Genomic DNA, 24,802 nt, shown 5'->3' on the forward strand with positions numbered 1-24,802 from the left:
GTATTGGGGCCCTTGACTTGGTATTTCAGACACAGAATGGATGCTGAATTCCTGCCCTCCTGACCCTATCCCAGGGAAAAACCGCCATTATAAAGCCTGGTCATCTTTGGTGAAGCTTGCCAGATATTTTTAAAACTGTCATGTCCAGGAAACCTTGTTGAAGACAACAGGGGAACAGAGGTGCGGAGAACCGGCCGTGGCCTCAGGGAGCCAGTGATGGAGTCCTCGCCCCCAGTGCTGACCGGCTTAGTGGTCCTCGTGGGCAGTGCACCTCCCCCAGGGCAGGTGTGGGTGCTCACAGTGCACAGAGGAGTGTGTCCTCCGCTCATTCATTCCATTGGGGAGCATAGGCTTAGCCCGTGGCTGATGCCAACGCCTCTGAGAGGGCGGCCAGGCTGGGAACCGGGCCTCCAGCCTTTCTGACAATCACACGCTGGGCTGGGTTCCAAATTCCGGTCATCAGATCTGCACGGGTTATGGTCTGTGCATTTCTAATGGGAGCACGGCCCCCTCCCACTGGCACGTCTCCAGCAGCCGCCCACCGGGGAGTCCTGCAGGGGCCCCAGGGTGCTCTCCCTGCCACCCCCCACCCTCCACACAGACCTAATCCTCTCTGGGCTCTCAGGTTGCCATCCGATGCTTCCTCCTCTGCCACGCGGACTCAGTCTGCATGATTCGTTGCTGTTTACCACGACCTACTGTGTGTCGGGCACATACCGGACCACAGGGCAGATACCGAGAATAGGACACGATGGTCAAAGACGTGTCCTGTCACGCCGGGCGGTACGTGGTGTCAGGCCGTGAGGCGCCAGTGTCCCTCGAAGGACGCTGGGGGTGGAAGGGAAGCCTTCCTGCAGGGTGGGGGGTGGTGGTGGTGGTTCTCACCAGAGGCAACGTTCAGCCTGGTTCTAGAAGGCTGATCGTGTGCCCCTGCAGAGAGGCCAGGAGCCGGTCGCACGAGGGGAGCTGCAGGAGCCAAGCAGGGACGGCGAAGGAGGCTGTTCCGTTCAGAACCAAGGGCGGCCCGGTCGGCTGCAATGCGCAGTGGTGGGGGGCCGGTGCCTCACAGTACCCCGGGAAGACTCAGACTGCATGGGCCTTGCTGGGGGCTGACCCTCTAGTGTCAGGGGGCCTGCTTCCCTGGCTCATGCTGGAGTTCTGGGGAGGAGCTGGGACGCACACCCAGCCCCCTGGCGTTTCCCAGCTGAGCTTTTGGAAGGCAGCCACATGTTAGGAAGTGGAGAATACCCTTGACCCCCACCCCACAAGCCCGCAGTGTTGTGAGAAAGGGTGCTCTCCCTGTCTCGGGTTACCTGTGCCCTTTCAGGGGCACAACCCGCCACAGCGGCAGCTGTGGCCCAAGGGGTCTGGGCTGAGTGCCCCTGCATTCGGGGAAAGGGGCCCACCGGGGGCTGCCTTAGTCAGCAAAGCCTGCCTGGAGGAGATGCGTCGGGCTGGACACGAAGTGTGTGCGATGTCCGGCCAGTCAGGAGGACAGAGGAGGGCAGGGAGCCCAGGAGTGGCATTACCTCACGGCGGCAGGATGGGTGCCCTCAGGGGGAGCAGGCCTGCTCTGAGTGGAGTCTTCCTTCCAAACCGAGGCACTGCGGGACCGGCAGACGGAGGCCAAGAGACGGCCCTGCGTGTGGGAAGGGGCCCCGGGCAGCCAGGCCTGGGAGGGGGAGGCTCCTGCCCCCTGTGCTTCAGGGTGGAGGCCCCCCGCAACCCTCTCTGTGGGCACCAGGCAGGTGAGGAGCGCACAGCTCCACCGATTCTTTCCACTGCCCTCCAGGGTGTTTTAATTCTCCCGAACCCTTTTTAGTCTGGGGCTGTCATTGCAGAGTCCTTCCCCAGCTGTGGGTACTGCGAGGAACTTCGTGTAGTTACCACAAATGCGTGGTGTTCAGCCTTGATGTGAAGTCACATCCAGTCTGGGAGTTACTTGAACTGGAGTGAACATTCATTCATCGTTTCCAGGGGACAAATGAGTCCAAGTATGTGATAACTTGGGACAGCTGCACAGGAAGCCACCAGAGCTCTTAGTTTCTGATAGGAACCATCAGTAAACAGCCTTGTGGTTCATCGGATCTGGGCTTTCGCACTGAGCCATTGCTCAGGCACATTTTCCTCTGCAAGCACAAGGGTGTGTTCTTATTAACTGGTGGTGGGTGGTTATGATCTTCTGGAGGTAAAGCTTGGAGTGAAATTCAGGGATGCCTAGAAATCTGTGAGGCCAGCTGTCGCACCGGGAGCCCGCCGGGGTCTGCCCTCGCCTCTGGCCGGAAGCAGTGTTTCTCAGCCTCCGCTCAGGGCAGTAGTGTTGGCACCCCTCCTCACCCTGAGTGCGCTGCTCTGACCTGTGAGTTTCCCTGTGAGCTGTGCTGCCTCCCTGCAGACCCTGACGGCCATGGGCTGGGCAGAGCCTGCCTCCCCTGAGGGTGCTCTGCCCCCCACGGAGCTGGATCAGGCACGCTCACTCAGAAAGCTGTTGCGATCTTCCACTTTTTCATTTACTTCTGATCTAAAAAAAAATGAGGTGGAAAACTGGTTCAGGGTGTCGTTGACAGAAAATACGTTATCTGTCATGTTCAGATAGGCCATCCTGCAGTTATTTAAGTTATAAGATTCTATCGCCTAAATAAGGTCATTCCTGTGGGACAGATTATGTGGCGGCCAGGCCAGCAGCGGAGGAAGCTCAGACACCCTGCTGTGATCACGGACGGGAGGCTGATAAGTCGCCCCAATAGGAAATGAAATTGCTCATTGGAACTCCTGCAAATGGAATCTGGGAGACAGCTCACAGCCCAGGTGGCTGTTTGGGCCTGCAACAGGAAGCGCCCTGCCTGCCCGTGCCCTCCCTGCGTGCCCCCTCCCTGCCCAGGCCCTCTCCTCATGCCCCCTTCCTGCCCGCCTCCTCACAGGGGTTTCAATTTATCAAAAACAAGTCCTTCCTGGCAGTAGCCTGAGGCTCTCAGTCTTGGCCTCTCTCTTTAAAGCATTGGGATGGTGCACTGCGGCGGGTGCCCTCCTGCTCAGGACCCTGCAGGGGAGGCACGCGGGGGCGGCTGTTTCCAGGCCCTGACAGCCGCATAATGAGAAGCATGGGTGGAGGACTCGCCTTCCCGGGAGCTCCTGACTTATTTCGTGTGTGTCTTAGGATCGAGGCACAGACCCTGCACGGGAGAAAGCTGGAGCCTGGGCCGGGCTCACCTCCTCTGCGGCTCACCCACAGTCCCGTTGCTCCCCTGGGGCCAGTAGTGCCATCAGAGTGGCATTTATATGTTTTCAGGGGCCTATGCATGTACTAACCAATTTTCTTTTTAAAAGAAACAGCCTTTTCTTTTTTAAAAACCTCCTGAAGAAGGGAGTCTTCCCTGACCCCCCACCCTGAGGTTAACGGTCGCCGCTCTGTCCCCACACCTGAGCGTGTCAGCACTCACCCGACACGCATGCGGGGCTCATCCCCATCTACCCCAGGGCCTGTGAAGCCCGCCGGCTGCACCGGGCGCCTGCTCCTGGCTCTGTGCTCGGCCGGTTGGCTCCGGAGACCAGCGAGCGCTGCACAGGCCCACCCGTGAGGAGCTCAGCGGGAGGGCCAGGCGGGCAGGCGGCCCTTCTGAGTCAAATCTCGGCTCTGCCGCACACTAAATCCTGAGCCTTCGTGGGTCAGCAGCCTTATCTCAGCTTCCTCGTCCATCACGTGGAGATCAGGATGCCCTCCAGGCTGGCTGTCACAGGGACACAGCAGCCCCGGTCAGCAAACACAGAGCAGGGCTGAGCGCAGGCCCTCCATCCCACGGCTTCTACTCCCTGCGACCAAGACGCAGGTGAGGATGGCCTCAGTGTCCATGCCGGGGCTGGGAGTCGGGCTTAGAGCCCATGAGCTGGCGTTGCACCTCACCTTGGAGACCCCCGGCGGAGTCCAGCTCAGGGGGCTGTCTCTGGAGTCGGCGGTCCCACAGTGGGAGTGGGGAGCCCCCTGAGCAGAAGGGGGATCGACTCCAGTACCTGGGCATCTAAGAAGGGGGGTGATTTGACGATCTGAGGTTGTGTGGAATAAAAAGGAAGGTATTTCCTCACCAGTATTGCAGATCTTTATAAAATACACACAATGGTAGTGATAAAGGCCTCTGACGTGAAGCAGCGTCTGCGTGTGAGGGCTCTGAATGTGCTGTTTTATTGAATCTTCTGATACTGTTTCTCTTCTTTTTATACCTAAGAAAACTGTAGGCTGGGTGGCCTTCCTGGTGTGATGGGTCCTGGAATTGAAGCTAACCTTGTCTGACCGCAGACCCCTCACCCTGACCTCACGCTCTGGCTCATGGGCTGTTTAGGAAACTTCTTGCCTTGTTTAGGGTTTTATTTTGTTTTTACATTTTTCCGTTCAATTTTTTGTATGAAATTACCTGTAATTCGAGTGTTTTTCATCCAGTCAGTTCTTCCAACCCACCCTTTCCCCCTTGGCTCATGGCCCTTCATTCTTTGTCACTCTAATTCTTGGCTCTGTCACAGTCGGGTTGTTCTTTCTCTGCTCTTGACATGTCACTGTTCCCGACAAAGGGCCACATCCCCCTTCTCGCCTTAACTGTGCCACACCCTGCTCGGTGGGGGTTTGTGAGAAGTGTCACGAGTCCTTCCTCTCTGGAGCATCCGGCACAGGGCTGGGGAGAGCAGAGGGCCACGAGGGGGTGCTCGTCACAAGGCACATCCTCCTGGGGGGCCCCAGAGCTCCCACCAGGTCACCCAGTGAGGAGCAGGACTGCCGGAGCCTGGCTGGGTTTGCGCCACACCCAGCGCCCAGGCCACGCTGCCCCACGGGCGGCCTGCTTGTGTCTGCTCCTGAGAAGTGGGGATTGTGGTCACTGCCCCAGGGCCACTCATCCCAGCTGCAAAGAGCAAAGCTTTCCTCCCACGGGTGTCCTGGATCCTGTGGGGGAGTCTCGGCGTCCTCTAAGCCGTGCAAACTAAAAACATCTCATCGCCGTTAAATCGAATCGCCTGCAATCCCCCAGCCCCTCCCCAGCCCCAGCCCCCAGCCTCTCTCCTCTCCTAGGCCAGGCCTGGCACACGCTGCCATCCTCTGACCTGGGGACCACCCCGAGCCTCCTGCCCTCACCCGATCCCAGCCCACCGTCCGACCCCCACGGAGCCAGGGGAGCCTCTCGAAAGCATAGACTGGGTGAGCGGCCTTTCCACATTAGGCAGCATCTCCGACTACATTAAATAAGCCTGAACCTGGTCCTCTTCCTGACTTACAGTCCCTCAGACATGCCATGGGGCTGCCCCCAGGCCCTGCTGGCTGTACCGCAGCAGAGGTCTCCCCCAGATGGGCCCAGCGGGGACCCGGCAGCCCGGAGCTCAGCTCCGGAGGGGCCTTCTCTGTCGCCAGGCCCTGGCCAGGTCTTCCAGGCCACGGTACCTGCAGGGACACTGCCCGTTCCTGACCGAGCTCACCCCCGAGACACCCCCGCTCCCGCAGCCTGGCGTCTGGCATGGGGCCAAAGCCCCACGGGGAGGGGGAGGGTGAGCACTGTGTCGGCTGTGATCCTGCCCACGGCGGGTCCTCCTGGGGCCTCCCCAAGGGAGATCTTCCCCAGGTCTGGGCAGCAGAGCCCAGGGTGTACCGGTGTTCACCTCCTCTGCTCGGGTGTGCCCTTTCCCCCCAGTGCTTGTGGGCTGTCTGGGCAGTCGACAGGGCAATGCTGAGTATTCGGGGGTGTCACTGGTCAGGGCCTCCCGCAGATGAGGGGACGGACATGGGTCGGGCGCTGGCTCTGGGTCCCACAAGAAGGGCCCCTTGACATCTGGTGCCCAGCATCCTGTCTCCAGGGCCTGCTCATGCGTTGGAAGGCCTTCCTCCCCGGATAGGGAGCCGCTGAGGTTTCTGCCAAGGGACCCACTTGTTCACCTACTCGGTCACCTCCGTCCCCCCAGACAAATGCAGCTCACTTCCTGTGGCCAGGCTTCGTGCTCGGGCTCTCTTCAGGGCTGGGGGGCGATGCAGGTGGCACGGAGAGCCTGGGAGGTCTTGCTGTCCTCTGGGAGAGGCCTCCAGATGCAAGAGTGGAGGTGGCCAGGAGCCCAGTCAGCTGCGCTTCGGCAGAGCGACGGGGGAACAAGGTCCGGGGCGGCCCACTGGCTCTCAGAACTGGCTTGATGCTCCCTGCCCAGCTCTGCGTCCCAGGGGAGCCAGGCCGTTGCCCACCCGAGCCCCCAGGACCTTTACTCTTGGGGGCGTCCCCCTTCACAGATTCTCCCTCATCAGCCAGTGCCCCCTGCAGCCCATTTTGGAGGCCTCTCCTGGGCTGCTGGAGTTTCCACCCTTGCCCTGCAGGCTTCCCTGCTCCTGGGGCAGCAGGTGAAAGCTCTGCCTCTGGGCCTCGGGGGCGCCAGGCGATGCGTTCCCTTGGGGCCTCATCTAGTCCAGCTCAAGCCGCCCTCGGAGGGGCCTGCCCAGGAACCCCTCGCAGGGCTCCCTCCCTCCCTTGTCCCCTGGTCCTCTGGGAGCACCCCATTAATGAATCACCTGCACAAAGACCTTCTCTTCAGGGGCAGTTGCTGGCAGGCTGACCTAAGACTGTCTGGGCACAGAAGCTGGTCAGGAAACGTAGGGTGGTTGGATGCAGGGACGAATGAATGAAGCAGATGCTTCCATTTGCTGGAAGAGCTATCCGTGGGGTGGAGGGCTTCGCCGTCCTTGCTTACACGTCGTCGTCTCCGTGTGAAGGTGCTGGGTACCTGCTCTACAAGGATGCTCGCATGACCACCGTCCCCCATGCTGGTCCCAAATCGCAGGGACAGGGAGAGGCTGCTGGAGGCAGACAGGACTGGGAAGCCCTGAATCCTGGATTCCTCTCTCAGTCCCAAATACTGAGTGTGCATTTAAAGCTTGGATCAGTACTACATTAAATATATATACTTCTAAAATTCAATTTTCTCAAACATATTTGGCCATGGACCCCCTTCTGGCACCATGGAACACTGATGCATGTCCACCGCAAGTGATTTTTCCACATAAAACACCCAATAAAAGCTGTTTAAAGGTGGACCCTTTTGAGGGAGAAGGGAGACTGGGCTTGATGAGAGGTGTTGGCTGGGCCTCATGACACCCCCCTCCAAGGGCCACTGCAGGGAATTCAAAGCATTGTCTGGAGGTAAAGCCAGTTTTAGCAAGAGAATTATGACAAATCTCTTTTCCATTAAACAAGTGAACTGTGTAATTGTTACAGATTATAATTTTTTTCCAACAGGACAGGGCATAACTGGAAATCAAGCAGATTCTCTGAACAACCAAACCTAATGAATCCTGCAAAGACTGAGCTGTAAGGGCCAACGTCTGGAATTGTAGCACATTGCGTGTCAGCGAGCAAACCATTAAGATATTAATTATGTAGTCACAGGGTAGAGTGTGGTGCAGAGAAGCAACCAGGGCCTGGTGGCAGGGTGCTGTCACTCCAGAGCTCTGTGCATGCCCCCTGCGGGGTGCGGCAGAGACGGACGGGTGAAGGTGGTCGAGCGCAGTGCCCTGCCAGTGGGCCGTGGCCCGCACCCAGGTCGAGTGCTGCTGGCGATGTAGCTGACTCTCCATTTTCTCCGAGGATGCGAAGGGAGAGGGAAGCCTGGACTGCTTCAGCCCTTGCAGTCAGCTCAGCAAGGACCGTGCGTGCCGGCCCTGTGCGTGCCCTGAGCAGCTGTCAGAAGGGAGGGCGCTGAGATGGATCTGCCACCTGGAGGGCTCGTGATCAGTGGGCACAGACCTGTGGATTCCAGAGGTGGATGGCAGGAAGCGCCGTGGTGGAAGGGCCCCAGGTGCTGTGATTCCCAGGCTGGAGCATGTTGGTCCAGGGTGGGGCAGTGGGGACCAGTCGAATCAGGGGGGAGGTTCTGTCCTTGTCTTTGCCCGTCTGACCCCACATCCTAAGCCCCTTCTCATTCAAATGCTGTTGGGGCTCAGCCCTCTGGGCAGCCCCTCTTCAGCCAGCTTGGCTTGGGACAGCCATTTGTTACCACCTCCAAGATGGTTTGAACCAGCCACAAGTCCCCTTGGGGATGGGCCCTGTGGCGCGAGGGGGCTGGCTTTCCACTCCCCGATGCCAGCCCATCTTGGACATACCTGTTCCTATGCTCACGGGGCACAGGGCCGGGTGGCCAGCCTCCCGCCGCTGAGATCATGAGCCGGCCTAGGCTGAGCATTGCCCTGTGTGTGGCCTTCTCTTTCTCTTCCGTCCTCAGGTTCCTGGGCTGTGGCGTGAGGCCTGGGAGGCTTCAGGGGTGCGCCATCCGTGCCTGCGGGGAAGCTGTGAGTGCCACTGGTGGCTGCTCACAGGGACGGCGTGGGGGTCCTGCCCTCAGCGCTGCAGCGGGAGCAGCCGCGCCGGAGGGAGGAAGGTCCTGTGGTCTGACGGGTCAGCCCAGGGCCAGGGCGCAGGGGGAGGGCAGGGCCGGGGGCCGAGGGCAGGACCCCTGACCCCGTCACACCGGGGGTGCCCAGGGCTGTTCTCCCCAGCATGGCCACCCGAGCGCCATGTCAGGGGCACCCGAGTCCTAGGCGGCCTAGTGCCGTCGGCTTTGGGTGTTCTGTTCAGGTGGAGGTGCCGCACTACCGGGGAGCAGAAGGACCTCCTTCCACCAAGCTGCCTTTGTGGGTCCTGTTGTGGAGACTTAAGAACAAGCAAAGAGAAGCCAAGGCCAGCTTGGACAACAGTGGACACCCTCCACTCCCCTCCTCCCCCTGTGGAGCACGGGGCCTCCCCTCCTCCTGTTCCAGTGGCCTTCCTGGTGCAAGAAGCTTCACCCTTTCCCAGGACCAGGGAGGGTGCGGAGCAGGCCTGGTCTTGGGGAGAAACACACATGACCAAGAGCCTGGCGTGGACATCTGAGCGGGGCCTCTGCACCGCGGCCAGAGGCCACAGCTCTGTGGGGACCTCAGAGGGCCCGGAGCAGTGGGGCCCCTGGGCCTGGGCGTTCAGTGTGTCCGGTCAGCGACTGAGCCTTCCCGGCCGTCCCCAGCACACGTACTCCGTCTGTGGGCCTTGGGTTTTCTCTTGGGAAAGGCTGAGCCCGCGGCTCCGTGGACCTGCCTGGGGCTTTCACATTCCATGGCACCCCTTCCTGCTTGCAGCCAGCACCCCCGCAGGCTTCCTGGAAATGAAGTGGAAGAGGAAAGCCCAGCCCTACTGTGCGATGGTGGTGAGGTGGCCGGTCGATTGCAGAGGTTACCTCAATGTTTCACTTGTTTTCTTGCTGTTTGAAATCAGTCCATGACATAAGTAGAATGGGAATCTTTAGACCCATTTTACAGGTAGAGAAAGTGAGATTCAGAGATTTAGTCTCTCCCAAGGAGACATGAAATGACTGAGCCAGGACCCAGACGACACTGACCTCAGATTCCGTGTCCCTTGTCTCCTCACTTACTGTGACTCTACAAGGAGCTATACGCTCCCCGGCATTTCACTGTAGTGAACGCAGAGCCAGCTGATGTTGTGGGGAACACGTGCCAACTCAAGCGGTACCCTCAGCTCCCCTTACCTCCTAGCAATGGGGTGTTTCCGTCCAGCTGTGCTTGAGGCAGCCTCTACTTGCAGGAGAAAGAGACACATCACGTGAGCACAGGTCTGTATTGAGACCCAAATTATTTAGCTCAGTGGCAACTTCTGGGGCAGGAGAATCCCACTCCCTACCTCATCAGAGGCCTGGGAGCCGACGTGCAGAATACAAATCCGTGTAAGATGTTCTCTCGTAGGTGTATGGCTACACTGGCTCAGCTGTGAGCATGCTGTTGAGAGATGGTTTTTGAGATAAGAAAGCCAAAATTATGATTTTGCCATACCTTCTGGGCCTATGCAGTGACCTGTGTGGACTCATTCAGATGTCAGGAAAGGTGAGGGTTATCTTGAAAGGCTTCTTTTCCTCTAACATCAGAAAATAAAACAGAGCCTGCCATAACAGGGGACTGCATGTAAATCCTTGAATTTTGAATATTTAAAAATAATGACCTTTCAAGCCTATTTATCTGTCCCTGTGTTTTAGGGGGCTTGTACTGGAACCTCGGAAGGGGAGGGGCTGGGCAAACTCGGCCTGTGTTCAGGGTGGTTGCCATCAGGGAGATAAAGATGGTTTTAAATAAGAGCAGCAATGGCGGGATGGGATGCCTGGCAAGGAGGCTGGGATCCCAGCTCACAGGTACGTGGCTGGAAGCGCTCAGGGGGCGGGCCAGCTCGGGAAGGTGCTCCTGGCAGGCCTTGGAGGGCGGGCCAGTGCCCAGCTTGGAGGCGATGCGTCTCCCGGTGAGGCGGCCGGGGAACCATGCAGAGGCCGCACAGTGCAGGCTGAGGGCGTGTGTGTGCCTGCGCAGCTGCGTGTGCGTGTGTGTGTGCGAGGCGGTGGGGGAGGGCCTCCTGTGCGGCAGGGCCCGGCTCAAGTCAAATCCAGAGGCACCACCACACATCACGGTCTGAACCCCATCGTCGTCAGGGAGCGCTGAGAGCCGGGGTAGGGTCACTGGTGCTGTGGATGAAAGGAGGCCGAGTAGGTGAGGCCGATGGGCGTAGCTGGCCCAGGGTGAGGTGGGGGCGGATGCCAGAGTGCGGGTGTTGTCCACTGCCCTGGGGGAGCTCTAGGGTTGCAAAATGATGCAAACAGAGTGTGATGATGCTCAGGACCTGAAGCCTCCTGTTGTGGCATTTCTGTGGCTCCTCCCAAGGTCACAGTCTTGTCCCCTCTCTCCTGGCTGAGCACCAGGCCTCGTCCCCGCCCAAGGCCTGCTGCCCCTTGTCTGTGCAGCTGGTACTCCTTGCCTGGACCCTGGGTCCCCAGTTCTGCCCAGTTGCAGCCCTGATTCAGGAGGGCTGCTAAATAGAGCCCTGCAGTCCCAGAGGTCTGGACGTGGCTGGAAGCCAAGCTCAGAAGATTCAGACGTACTGTCAGAACTGATGGGGGAACCGGGGCCACCCCAGGGGGGTGTCTGCATGTCAGCCCTTCATCCAGCAGCCAAATGGGTGCCCGTCTGCTCAGGCCTGGCAGTTCTTCTCTGCTGTGCCACCGTCCTCCCCTCCTCGTTCCTGCATCCTTCCCACTGTGGCAAGGGCAAAGGGCTTCTCTCTGCATCGAGACAGGGAGTGGGGGGCGGCCTGCAGGGAGGACAGACTTGCCTGGGGGACAAGGGGACAGCCATCAGAGCCTCTGATGACCTGGGCCCTGGGCAAGGTCACATAGGATGGCAGTTCTCCACTTGGCTGCCTTAGAACTACCCGGGAGCTCCTAGGTCCCCATTGTCCAGGCTGCATCAGGACCAGGTGAATCAGGATCTCAGGGTGCAAGCCAGGTGCCCCAAATGGTGATTAAAATGCCCAAGCCTGGATCCGCCGCCTGAGATGGATGGGTGCGCACCCTTCCAGGCTGACCTACTGCCCTCAAAGTTACCTGACTATTTGCTGAGAGGTTAAGGGGCTCAGAATATCACTCCATCACCCCTTGTGGAGCCTGGAGATCTCCACCAGTGCAACACTTCTTCATCCAGTCATTCCACTGAGGAGCCCCTGTCCTGTGCTGGGTGAGACTGTGACACGCCCCTGTGGATGAGGGTCTGATGGGAGGGGGCCGTGCACAGGCCCGCAGCCCCAGCACCCAGGGCGATCTCGTGAGAGGACCTTGCTGCATGCAGTGAGAAGGAAGCAGGACCCAGGGAGGGAAGGGATAGAGGGCAGGGCCCCTCAGGGCAAGCGGCTCTGAGCCTGGCCTGGGTGCCTTTGGACCCACACCTCCAGCCCCGCCCAGAGAACCAGGAGCAGCTGGTGGCAGGGATGGACTGTAGGGCTGCTTGGCGGGCACACATGTAGAGGAGGAAGGCCTGACCAGGCTGAGTGACCGCGTGTGTGCTGAGCTGGCCAAGAGTAAACGAGTGTCACATCTCTGCAGACAGCATGGCATGGAGGCCTGAGGGGCACGGGCCGCCCTGGATTGGGGCCTGGGTCCCAGCAGCTCATCCAGGGGGCAGGCAGGGGTGGCAGTAAAGCCAGGAGTGGCGTCCCAGGCTGCTCACAACTTACGCAGTCCTCACGTGGTTCCTGTTGTGGCAGCCTTTTCCCAGATGGGGAACTGAGGCTCAGAAGAGCTAACAGCTTGTCTCAGGTGACCTCAGGAAATAGCTGTCCACCTGAGGTCCAGGCAGAGAGGAACCTTGGTCCAGAGACCTTTGACCCTGGGCCGTCTTGGGAGCAGGCCTGGGCATGGCTGGTCAGGAGCCACAGAGCCTGTTCCAGGAGAGGCCTGGACCCAATGCAGAAATGGCCACATGTCCCTGGGGGCAGGCCCTGGGGCACCAGAGCACTAGGATCCCGGCAGGACCCAGGGTGTCCTGGGGAGCTTGGGGGCATCGTCAGGAGCCTCTTGTGAGTGGCCCATCAGCACCCTGGGCCTGCAGCACAGAGCCCACCTGGCATGAGCTCTCCCGGCTTCCTGGGGCCGTGGGGGCAAGGCAGAGGGTTTCCTTGTCCTTGTGCAGGACTGGGGACCTGGGGAACAGAACAGTCTGGCAGGGCCCAGAGCTTGGGCTGAGGGCAGCTCAGAGGCAGCAAAGGGCCCCTGAAGCTGGGAGATTCCCGGGACAGCCCACTTTGGAGGACACCTTCAGCAGTTCCCAGAGTGGGTCACTTGGCTGGACTGAGCCGGGGCATGATGGGAGCCGGCCTGCAAGGCGGGGAAGGGGCTGTAGTCAGAGCCCGGGGGCCATCTTCGCCTCATGCACAAGCCTGCACATGGGTTGTGTGCCCCCCTGCCCCCACCCCAAGTGCTGTTACTTTGAGAGGAGGGACCTGATAGGGTGGGGTGGGGTCCTGGATGCTGGGGAAGGTGTCGCGGCTGGAATTGCCAGCCGCAAAGGGACTATTTGAGTATAAGGAAGCTTCCCTGTGTTTCTGGAATCTCAGAGCCATCGGCACTGCCTCCCTGCCTGCGCAGCGACAGCCGTCTTCAAAGGCGGAGCGTCCCCTGGCAGGTCTTTAAGGTGCTTGTCCGAAGCACCCCCACGGAGCCCCAGTGCTGCCGTTAACAGGTGTGATGTGACAGGGCCCACTAGGCAGTTTGAGATGGGTGGGGTGCACCGAGAGAAGCTTCAGAAGGATCGCCCCTTCTCGTGTCCTTTTCCCTCTGGAGGACCTGGGCTTGGTTGAAGCCCCTCAGTGGTCCCGTGTCCTGCAGGCTGGGGATGGGCCAGGGCTCAGTGCCCATGACCAGCAGCTTTGATGGGGAGCATAGGTCCCTCAGACCTTAAAACGATGTGGCTGCTTCCTACCAACACTGTCTGGATGCTTCCACTAGGGCTGGACTTTTATCAGATAAACCTGGGGAGTCACTGGGCCGTCAAATAGGAGGGCCTGGTGACGGGGGGAGCCTCGGGGGGGGGTGGGCCAACGAGGCCAGTGGGCTGTGAGCCTTCAGTGCTGTCCGCTGCTGGGCGGTGAGCCCGGCTCTGACAGCCAGGCAGGCATCCTGCTGTGGCCCTGCCATCTGAATGGCGCAGTCGGTGTCCCCAGCGGCTCCTCGTCACATCGCGGTGCCGGTGGCTCAGGCACTGCGAGGGCCATGTGCGGGATGTGGACCTGCATTTATGCACCTGCCTCTCTGCGGTTCCCTTTCCTCGTGCCCAGATATGTAGAACTTATGCAAGAATTTGGAGGGGTGCCAGGAGGGACGGTCTACACTGTGGGCATGGCAGAAACTTCTAGAATTCTTCTCTTCATTTGTTTTTCCAAGTGCCTCCCCACCATGCTGTCACTAAGGGCCCCTTCCTTCTCTCCTCCCCATGCATCCTGCAGCTGCTCCCACCGCTTCCAGCACACCTGGCGACCCCTCCCTGCGCCAGACCGACACAGGTCGCCTGCCTCTGCCCATTTTGATGACCATCAGAGCAAAATGACCAGAAAATCTACAGGGCAGCCTCACCTGGAACACAGGGGCTGTCCACCTTTTGGTTACGTTAATATAACCCCCTTCCTGGCAGATGGGGATCCTGAGTCCCCAAGGAGCCCCCAGACACGTCTCGGTGGACCTGAAGCAGAACCTGCCACACGGGGTTCACGGCTTGCCATAGTCTGTGTGGCGCTGTTCAAACCAGGGCTGGGCATCAGCAGGGGACATGTCCCGCAGCCCTTTGCAGGAAGATGTGGCCACGGGGCCACGTTCCGGCAACTGTGGGGTGAGTGGCGCTGCTTCAGGGCCTGGTCCGTGTGAACCCCCTGTTGCGGGGCCCTCCGTGCTCCTGTCCCGGCCTTGCACCCTGTGTGCGGGTCAGTGCTGCGGCCGGACGCCACGGGTGAGGCGGGAGAACCTGGGCTAGGAGGCTCGGGGAGGGTCGCGGGGATCATCAGGGAGGCTGACTTTGGGCTGTGGGGTGGGGCGTCCCGAATCTGTCAGGATTTGGTTCATACACTTGGCTTTATTTGTTATAGAAGCGGCATTACCTGAACTGGTAGAGAGGCTGATGACTTCCTTTAACCGCTTCTCCCACCTTAAGGCTAAAATCCCTCCTCAGGGCTTTTGGACCCTCCAGCAGAGAGCATCTCCCTCACCCTCCCTCCAGACCTCAGTGCCCCATCCGCCCCCTCAGACCCTGGGCTTGGAGGGGCAGGGAGTGTGTGGGCAGTGTGCCAGGCCTGGGCAGTGACCTCCTCGGTCCTGGGCACCCAGCCAGTCAGGGCCTGAGCAAAGCCCGGCCGCCACCCCGCGGCCTCCACTTGTGCTGGCACTTTGGGGGACGCTTGGTGACGGCCCCCGGGAACCCTGCAGCCCTTCTCTGCTCCCTGTTTGGTTCCTGCTGGGGGGTGAGGTCGGGGGGAGCAGGTGGGAGATCTGTCCTTTGGGGATTTAGCCCAGCCTGCCTCCTGCCCTGGCCGGGAAGCTCAGCTCTGCTTTCAGGAGCTGAGGGGAAGGTGGGTGCATGATGCCCCATCACCACACAGAGTGGTCCTGCAGCCTGCTTCAACTGCAGGACCTTCCCTTGAAATTCCCTGAATCTGGGTGGGCTTTTCCTTGCTGAACGTCGCCCATCCTCAGGAAGGGGCAGACTCGGGGGCCTTTACCCGGGCTCTGGAGGCTTGGTGAGGGCCCCCTGTCCTGAAGCCCAGGACCTCTCTGTCCCTGATCTGATTCTATGTGCTGAGGGACATACGCAGTTTCTGTCTCCCCCACATCATCTAGATAATATTTTCCCCCTCCAGTGGGCTGAATAGTGGCCCCCAAAACACAAACTCCTGATTCCTGAGCCTGTAAATGTTACTTTTTAAGGAAAGGGGGGCATACTCTCGGTGCTCACTAAATGCTAGTTGGAGGAGTGGGTGCGTGTGGCAGACAGGTCACCAGCATCATGTAGGGAGCTCCTGACATTGTTCTGGGCAGACATGCTCTTGAGGGCCATTCTAGAGGCTTCTAAGGAGCCCAGACCTGGGGGTGGGAGCCAGGGCCAGGGCCACGTGCCTCCCCCGCCAGGCGGGGACTGATGAGGGCAGGGGAGTGGCCCCCAGAGGAGCTGGTCTGGGGCACATGGGGACTGACCGTGAGTCAGAGCGTGGGCCTCCTAGGAGACACACTCGGTGCCCTCCTGGGGGAGCACAGACCGTATGCCTCAGGCCCTGTGACTGAGAGGGATGGCCACCCGACAGGAAGTGGGGCGGTCCCTCTGATGATGGAAGCCAGAAGAGCCCCCGAGACACGTCCCCCCTTCCTCCCGCTGCAAGAATGCCAAAAGCCCAGTGAGATGATGCATTGACCTATTTCTCCCTGAAGCATGGGTCATTTTTCAGATGTGCTTTCCCTCTGGCAGAGCAAGCCGGCTGCCAGGCGCACGCCGTTCCCCCCACGGCTTTGGTGGGCCCTGTTTATGGACAAATGCCCTCCCTGCTCTGAGCTTCAGGCCTGTACCTTCTACCCCCTGCCTCTGCCCTGCTTGCTCGCACTCCCCTCCTTCTCCTGCCACGGGAACTGACCAAGAGGCCCTGACAAATCCGCTGCCTGCTCATCGGACCTCGGGGTTCACCTCTGGAGAGCCGGCCTGCCGGGAGAGGGGAGGACCTGGGACAGGCAGGTGCCGGCGAGGGGCAGGGGGGCCCGGACAGAGGAGGACTCCCCGCCCAGCCGGCGTTCAGAAGCCAAGAGGCGCTCACGGTCGTTAGGGGTGGGGAGCCCTGCTTCCTGACCCCAGGGGCTGCCTACTATCTTGATATTCTTGGGGAACTTCAGAACCTGTTGGAAGTCTGTGGTCTCTTCCAGAAGTGCTTTAGTTGCTTATCTCATGTATGTCCTAGTATCACCTTCAAGTGTTGAAATATTTTAAAGACCCAAAAGGGCTTAGAGGGCAGACCTGTCCCTCGTCTCTCCGAGGAGAATTGCAGGCTGACTTGGCCACATCCTGGTTTTCTCCCCCAGTTTCCCGGAAGCTGTGAGTGCCGGGCCCCTCAGCTCCACCTTCCCAGCATTCTCTGGGAAACAGGACTTGCTGGGGGTTGTGACCACGACAGTCCTACCCTGGGACACACCCCAGCCTGCTCGGGAAGGGGCGTGCTGGTGCAGCCCAGCAGGGGCTGGTCTCGCCCTGCTCTGAGCGCAGGCGTGGAGTGAAGGCTGCCGGTTGGCTGAGGTGTTGGAGCCCCAAAGGCCACTTTATTTCCTTTTGGGAATTTCTGTTGGTTTTCAGGTTTTTGCCAGCCGAGGAACTGTGGCTGGTGATGGGCGCTCCAAGCCGGCCACCCCTGGTCTTTGCTTCCCGCATCGCTACTGCTCCCGCCAGAGAAGGACTCTCACTCTCCCCGTCGGGACTGTAGACCGCCTTTGCGATTTGTTTCATCCGTAGAATGCAGGGACTGCTGAGGCCAGTTCAAGAGGAACTTGCAGCCCCTGCCTGGGCCCATCGGCGCCTTATCTCTGGCCCCGGACACTAGTAAGATTTCCGCCCTGCTGGAGGTCAGCTGCAGAGGGCTGAGACCCAGGGAGGGAGAGGGGCTGGGGGGCAGCCTGTCCTCCGTGCCCACTTGGCACATGAGCGGAGCAGGCTAGTTCCTCCCAAAGGCCAGCTGAATGCACATAATGAGCCTGGTAGGCGCCATGTGGAGCAGACAAATTGCCCACCCAAATCTTGCTTGAATTCCTGACCTACAACATTGTGAGATAATAAAATGATATATTTTAAGTCACTAAGTTTTGGGGTGATTTGTCATGCAGCAGTAGACAATGGGAATATCTGACTTGGTTTGGCCCAAGCAGCGTTCCCGAGGGCTGGTATTGGCCCCACTCCCCTGGCAGAGCAGGAGCCCCTTTGGGGAGCGGGTTTGGCAGGCTCCGAGCTGAGGACTGCAGGGCACCGTGTGGGTACCCAGTTGCCATCCAGCCTTTGTGCAACCCGCCGCCTGCTGCGTGGTGTCTGCCAAGCCTCTGCTGGGAATGGCTGGGATCTCATCCATCGGCATCGTCTGCGGCCCTTGGCTTGGCGGTCCTCCCAGGGCAGGGACTCAGGACAGGGGCAGGGTGGAAAGGACGGGGACAGTGAGCCCCTGCCTGGACAGGAGTGGCTTTATGCCACAGGAGAAGTTAACACTGAACATCTAGCTAGTGGGAAGCAGAGAGTTTAGAGGGAAGGATGCCAGCAGAGGGTGGGGTGGCACTGGGGCAGCGCTCGGTCCCAGGGAGGTGGTGTGAGAGGGTCAGGGGTGCTGGGGACACAGGAAGCTGGGGAGCCGCGCCCGTGCAAGCCGTCTGGACTGGGATCTGGGGGAGTTGGGTGGCTTGTAGGAGGGAGTTGCCAGGAGTAGCCAGCGGCTCTGAGTCATGGAAACCTGGGGTCAGTTCTTGCCTTTGCAGGTGCTCTGAGCCGGCTTCCTCTGGCTGGAGGCGCTGTGCACACAGTTGATGTCTCTAAATTTGAGGAGAAGCATCTGTAGTTAGTTGTGGGGGAGGAGGGGTCTGAACCACAGCAGGAACGCCTGTGTTTCTCCTAAGATCCATATAAGTTGTCAGCACAAAGTAAACTCTCTCTCTATTTTTTAATTCATAGAATTAATTTTTTTTTTTGTAGATAATTATTTTTTATTGAAGGGTAGATGACACACAGTATTACATTACATTAGTTTCAGGTGTACAACACAGTGATTCAACATTTATATACATGATAATTCTAGGTACCAGCTATCACCATACCAAGTTGTTACAATATTTTGACTATATTCCTTATGCTATACATTACATCCCGGTTACTTATTTATTTTACAATTGGAAGTGTGTACTTTTTTTTTTCTGTGAGGGCATCTCTCATATTTATTGATCAAATGGTTGTTAAGGACAATAAAATTCTGTATAGGGGAGTCAATGCTCAATGCACAATCATTAATCCACCCCAAGCCTAATTTTCGTCAGTCTCCAATCTTCTGAGGCATAACAAACAAGTTCTTACATGGAGAACAAATTCTTACATAGTGAATAAGTTACATGGTGAGCAGTACAAGGGCAGTCATCACAGAAACTTTCGGTTTTGCTCATGCATTATGAACTATAAACAGTCAGTTCAAATATGAATACTCTTTTGATTTTTATACTTGATTTATATGTGGATACCACATTTCTCCCTTTATTATTATTATTTTTAATACAATGCTGAAGTGGTAGGTAGATACAAGATAAAGGTAGAAAACATAGTTTAGTGTTGTAAGAGAGCAAATGTAGACGATCAGGTGTGTGCCTGTAGACTATGTGTTAATCCAAGCTAGACCAGGGCAATAAAACATCCACGGATGCAGAACATTTCTCTCAGAACAGGGGGGGTGAGGTTCTAAGCCTCACCTCTGTTGATCCCCAATTTCTCACCTGATGGCCCCCCTGCGACTGTGCCTGTCTTAGGTTGTTCCTCCCTTGAGGAATCTTACCCGTCTCTGGCTAACCAGTCATCTTCCGGGGCCATACAGGGAAATGTAGAGTTGGTAAGTGAGAGAGAAGCCTTATTGTTTGAAAAGGTTAGCTTTTCATTTTGCATATTTATGCCCTGTAGCTTCTATGCCCAGCATTTGTCTTGAGGTATCTTTACCACTTGGAAGAATTATGATACTCGGTAAATTTGATATGAGGCACGAATTCTATTTAAGGGTTGTAATTAGGAAGGAAGAAGAAAAGCTATAGAAGTAGCAGGCGGAAGAAAACATGGGAAGATTGATTATTTCTTTGACATATCTTCTTGTAGAGTAACTTCAGCATGTATAGGTTTTAAGCTACTACTTAAATTGCGCACACACATTAACATAATAGGAGTATAGTTACATAACCAAAGGAGACCTGTAATTACCAGCCATCTCCAGTGAAACCAAGAAAACCAGTTAGGCACCTTAGGCATTTGTGAAAACTTATCTATGATATGGTGGATATTGTCCAACTGAACTTGAACAGTCTGAGAGAAATCAGACAAATTAAAACAACCCATTCCTGGGGACTGTTCACATCCCATATGTTCTTTTAACAGTAAATAGTCTGTAGTTGTAAGATTTTGGAGTGCTACAATTTGCACTTCTCCTAATTCTTGGTTGAGTTCCAACAGTATAGATCCAGTCAAATTTGTTGTTTTACCGTATGCACAGGCCAGCTTAGATATCTCCTTCCTCATTCCCATGGCAAGTCCAGGAACTGGTGGGATGAGTGCATCTACAGCTGTAGCAGTGTGTGGATCTTTGTTGGGGTTTTTTGATGATCATCTTCTGGCATGAGTCTTCCAGAGAGTGCTGATGTTGGAAGTTCTTTTTCATATCGTATCTTAGTTCATTTTCGGGGTAGCCGAATTAGGCTTTGATCTTCTGTATAAACACAAACAGACCCTTTGCCTACACTTTTATGTGCCCTTTATATCCTTGTGTAGAACTCATTGGAGGTTACCACACAGGAACTGCCCTTTTTTTTTTTTTTGTTTTTGTTTTTGGTATCACTAATCTACACTTACATGATGAATATTATGTTTACTAGGCTCTCCCCTATACCAGGTCTCCCCTATAAACCCCTTTACAGTCACTGTCCATCAGCATAGCAAAATGTTGTAGAATCACTACTTGCCTTCTCTGTGTTGTACAGCCCTCCCCTTTCTCCCACCCCCCCATGCATGCTAATCTTAATACCCCCCTACTTCTCCCCACCCTTATCCCTCCCTACCCACCCATCCTCCCCAGTCCCTTTCCCTTTGGTACCTGTTAGTCCATTCTTGAGTTCTGTGATTCTGCTGCTGTTTTGTTCCTTCAGTTTTTCCTTTGTTCTTATATTCCACAGATAAGTGAAATCATTTGGTATTTCTCTTTCTCCGCTTGGCTTGTTTCACTGAGCATAATACCCTCCAGCTCCATCCATGTTGCTGCAAATGGTTGGATTTGCCCTTTTCTTATGGCTGAGTAGTATTCCATTGTGTATATGTACCTCATCTTCTTTATCCATTCATCTATTGATGGACATTTAGGTTGCTTCCAATTCTTGGCTATTGTAAATAGTGCTGCGATAAACATAGGGGTGCATCTGTCTTTCTCATACTTGATTGCTGCATTCTTAGGGTAAATTCCTAGGAGTGCAATTCCTGGGTCAAATGGTGAGTCTGTTTTGAGCATTTTGATGTACCTCCATACTGCTTTCCACAATGGTTGAACTAACTTACATTCCCACCAGCAGTGTAGGAGGGTTCCCCTTTCTCCACAGTCTCACCAACATTTGTTGTTGTTTGTCTTTTGGATGGCAGCCATCCTTACTGGTGTGAGGTGATACCTCATTGTAGTTTTAATTTGCATTTCTCTGATAATTAGCGATGTGGAGCATCTTTTCATGTGTCTGTTGGCAATCTGTATTTCTTTTGTGGAGAACTGTCTGTTCAGTTCCTCTGCCCATGTTTTAAATTGGGTTATTTGTTTTTTGTTTGTTGAGGCGTGTGAGCTCTTTATATATTCTGGATGTCAAGCCTTTATCGGATCTGTCATTTTCAAATATATTCTCCCATACTGTAGGGTTCCTTTCTGTTCTATTGATGGTGTCTTTTGCTGTACAGAAGCTTTTCAGCTTAATATAGTCCCACTTACTCATTTTTGCTGTTGTTTTCCTTGCCCGGGGAGATATGTTCAAGAAGAGGTCACTCATGTTTATGTCTAAGAGGTTTTTGACTATGTTTTCTTCCAAGAGTTTAATGGTTTCGTGACTTACATTCAGGTCTTTGATCCATTTTGAGTTTACTTTTGTATATTGGGTTAGACAATGGTCCAGTTTTGCCAGCACCACCTGTTGAAGAGACTGTCATTTTGCCACTGTATGTCCATGGCTCCTTTATCAAATATTAATTGACCATATATGTCTGGGTTAATGTCTGGATTGTCTAGTCTGTTCCATTGGTCTGTGGCTCTGCTCTTGTGCCAGTACCAAATTGTCTTGATTACTATGGCTTTATAGTAGAGCTTGAAGTTGGGGAGTGAGATTCCCCCCTACTTTATTCTTCTTTCTCAGGATTGCTTTGGCTATTCGGGGTCTTTGGTGTTTCCATATGAATTTTTGAATTATTTGTTCCAATTCATTGAAGAATGCTGCTGGTAGTTTCATAGGGATTGCATCAAATCTGTATATTGCTTTGGGCAGGATGGCCATTTTGACGATATTAATTCTTCCTAGCCACGAGCATGGGATGAGTTTCCATCTGTTAGTGTCCCCTTTAATTTCTCTTAAGAGTGACTTGTAGTTTTCAGAGTATAAGTCATTCACTTCTTTGGTTAGGTTTATTCCTAGGAATTTTATTTTTTTTGATGCAATTGTGAATGGAGTTGTTTTCCTGATTTCTCTTTCTGTTGGTTCATTGTTAGTGTATAGGAAAGCCACAGATTTCTGTGTGTTGATTTTGTATCCTGCAACTTTGCTGTATTCCGATATCAGTTCTAGTAGTTTTGGGGTGGCGTCTGTAGGGTTTTTTATGTACAGTATCATGTCATCTGCAAGTAGTGACAGTTTAACTTCTTCTTTACCAATCTGGATTCCTTGTATTTCTTTGTTTTGTCTGATTGCCGTGGCTAGGACCTCCAGTACTATGTTAAATAACAGTGGGGAGAGTGGGCATCCCTGTCTAGTTCCCGATCTCAGAGGAAATGCTTTCAGCTTCTCACTGTTCAATATAATGTTGGCTGTGGGTTTATCATAGATGGCCTTTATTATGTTGAGGTACTTGCCCTCTATTCCCATTTTGCTGAGAGTTTTTATCATGAATGGATGTTGAACTTTGTCAAATGCTTTTTCAGCATCTATGGAGATGATCATGTGGTTTTTGTCTTTCTTTTTGTTGATGTGGTGGATGATGTTGATGGACTTTCGAATGTTGTACCATCCTTGCATCCCTGGGATGAATCCCACTTGGTCATGGTGTATGATCCTTTTGATGTATTTTTGAATTCGGTTTGCTAATATTTTGTTGAGTATTTTTGCATCTACGTTCATCAGGGATATTGGTCTGTAGTTTTCTTTTTTGGTGGGGTCTTTGCCTGGTTTTGGTATTAGGGTGATGTTAGCTTCATAGAATGAGTTTGGGAGTATCCCCTCCTCCTCTATTTTTTGGAAAACTTTAAGGAGAATGGGTATTATGTCTTCCCTGTATGTCTGATAAAATTCCAAGGTAAATCCATCTGGCCCGGGGGTTTTGTTCTTTGGTAGTTTTTTGATTACTGCTTCAATTTCGTTGCTGGTAATTGGTCTGTTTAGATTTTCTGTTTCTTTCTGGGTCAATCTTGGAAGGTTGTATTTTTCTAGGAAGTTGTCCATTTCTCCTAGGTTTTCCAGCTTGTTAGCATATAGGTTTTCATAGTATTCTCTAATAATTCTTTGTATTTCTGTGGGGTCCGTCGTGATTTTTCCTTTCTCGTTTCTGATACTGTTGATTTGTGTTAATTCTCTCTGCCTCTTAATAAGTCTGGCTAGAAGCTTATCTATTTTGTTTATTTTCTCAAAGAACCAGCTCTTGGTTTCATTGAATTTTGCTATTGTTTTATTCTTCTCAATTTTGTTTATTTCTTCTCTGATCTTTATTATGTCCCTCCTTCTGCTGACCATAGGCCTCATTTGTTCTTCTTTTTCCAATTTTGATAATTGTGACATTAGACCATTCATTTTGGATTTTTCTTCCTTTTTTAAATATGCTTGGATTGCTATATACTTTCCTCTTAAGACTGCTTTTGCTGTGTCCCACAGAAGTTGGGGCTTAGTGTTGTTGTTGTCATTTGTTTCCATATATTGCTGGATCTCCATTCTGATTTGGTCATTGATCCATTGATTATTTAGGAGCGTGTTGTTAAGCCTCCATGTGTTTGTGAGCCTTTTTGCTTTCTTTGTACAGTTTATTTCTAGTTTTATGCCTTTGTTGTCTGAAAAGTTGGTTGGTAGGATTTCAATCTTTTGGAATTTACTGAGGCTCTTTTTGTGGCCTAGTATGTGGTCTATTCTGGAGAATGTTCCATGTGCACTTGAGAAGAATGTATATCCTGTTGCTTTTGGATGTAGAGTTCTATAGATGTCTAGTAGGTCCATCTGCTCTACTGTGTTGTTCAGTGCTTCCGTGTCTTTACTTATTTTCTGCCTGGTGGATCTATCCTTTGGGGTGAGTGGTGTGTTGAAGTCTCCTAGAATGAATGCATTGCAGTCTATTTCCCCCTTTACTTCTGTTAGTATTTGTTTCACATATGCTGGGGCTCCTGTGTTGGGTGCATATATATTTAGAATGGTTATATCCTCTTGTTGGACTGAGTCCTTTATCATTATGTAGTGTCCTTCTTTATCTCTTGTTACTTTCTTTGTTTTGAAGTCTGTTTTGTCTGATATTAGTACTGCAACCCCTGCTTTCTTCTCTCTGTTGTTTGCCTGAAATATGTTTTTCCATCCCTTGACTTTTAGTCTGTATATGTCTTTGGGTTTGAGGTGAGTTTCTTGTAAACAGCATATAGATGGGTCTTGCTTTTTTTTTATCCATTCTATTACTCTATGTCTTTTGATTGGTGCATTCAGCCCATTAACATTTAGGGTGACTATTGAAAGATATGTACTTATTGCCATTGCAGGCTTTAAATTCGTGGTTACCAAAGGTTCAAGGTTAGCCTCTTTAGTATCTTACTGCCTAACTTAGCTCACTTATTGAGCTGTTATATACACTGTCTAGAGATTCTTTTCTTCTCTCCCTTCTTATTCCTCCTCCTCGATTCTTCATATGTTGGGTGTTTTGTGCTGTGCTCTTTCTAGGAGTGCTCCCATCTAGAGCAGTCCCTGTAAGATGTCCTATAGAGGTGGTTTGTGGGAAGCAAATTCCCTCAGCTTTTGTTTGTCTGGGAATTGTTTAATTCCACCATCATATTTGAATGATAGTCGTGCTGGATACAGTATCCTTGGTTCAAGGCCCTTCTGTTTCATTGCATTAAATATATCATGCCATTCTCTTCTGGCCTGTAGGGTTTCTGTCGAGAAGTGTGATGATAGCCTGATGGGTTTTCCTTTATAGGTGATCTTTTTCTCTCTAGCTGCCTTTAAAACTCTTTCCTTTTCCTTGATCTTTGCCATTTTAATTATTATGTGTCTTGGTGTTGTCCTCCTTGGATCCTTTCTGTTGGGGGTTCTGTGTATTTCCGTGGTCTGTTCGATTATTTCCTCCCCCAGTTTGGGGAAGTTTTCAGCAATTATTTCTTCCAAGATACTTTCCATCCCTTTTCCTCTCTCTTCTTCTTCTGGAACCCCTATAATATGGATATTGTTCCTTTTGGATTGGTCACACAGTTCTCTTAATATTGTTTCA

This window comes from Manis pentadactyla, chromosome 2 (assembly GCF_030020395.1).
Source record: "Manis pentadactyla isolate mManPen7 chromosome 2, mManPen7.hap1, whole genome shotgun sequence".
NCBI classification, from domain to species: Eukaryota; Metazoa; Chordata; class Mammalia; order Pholidota; family Manidae; genus Manis; species Manis pentadactyla.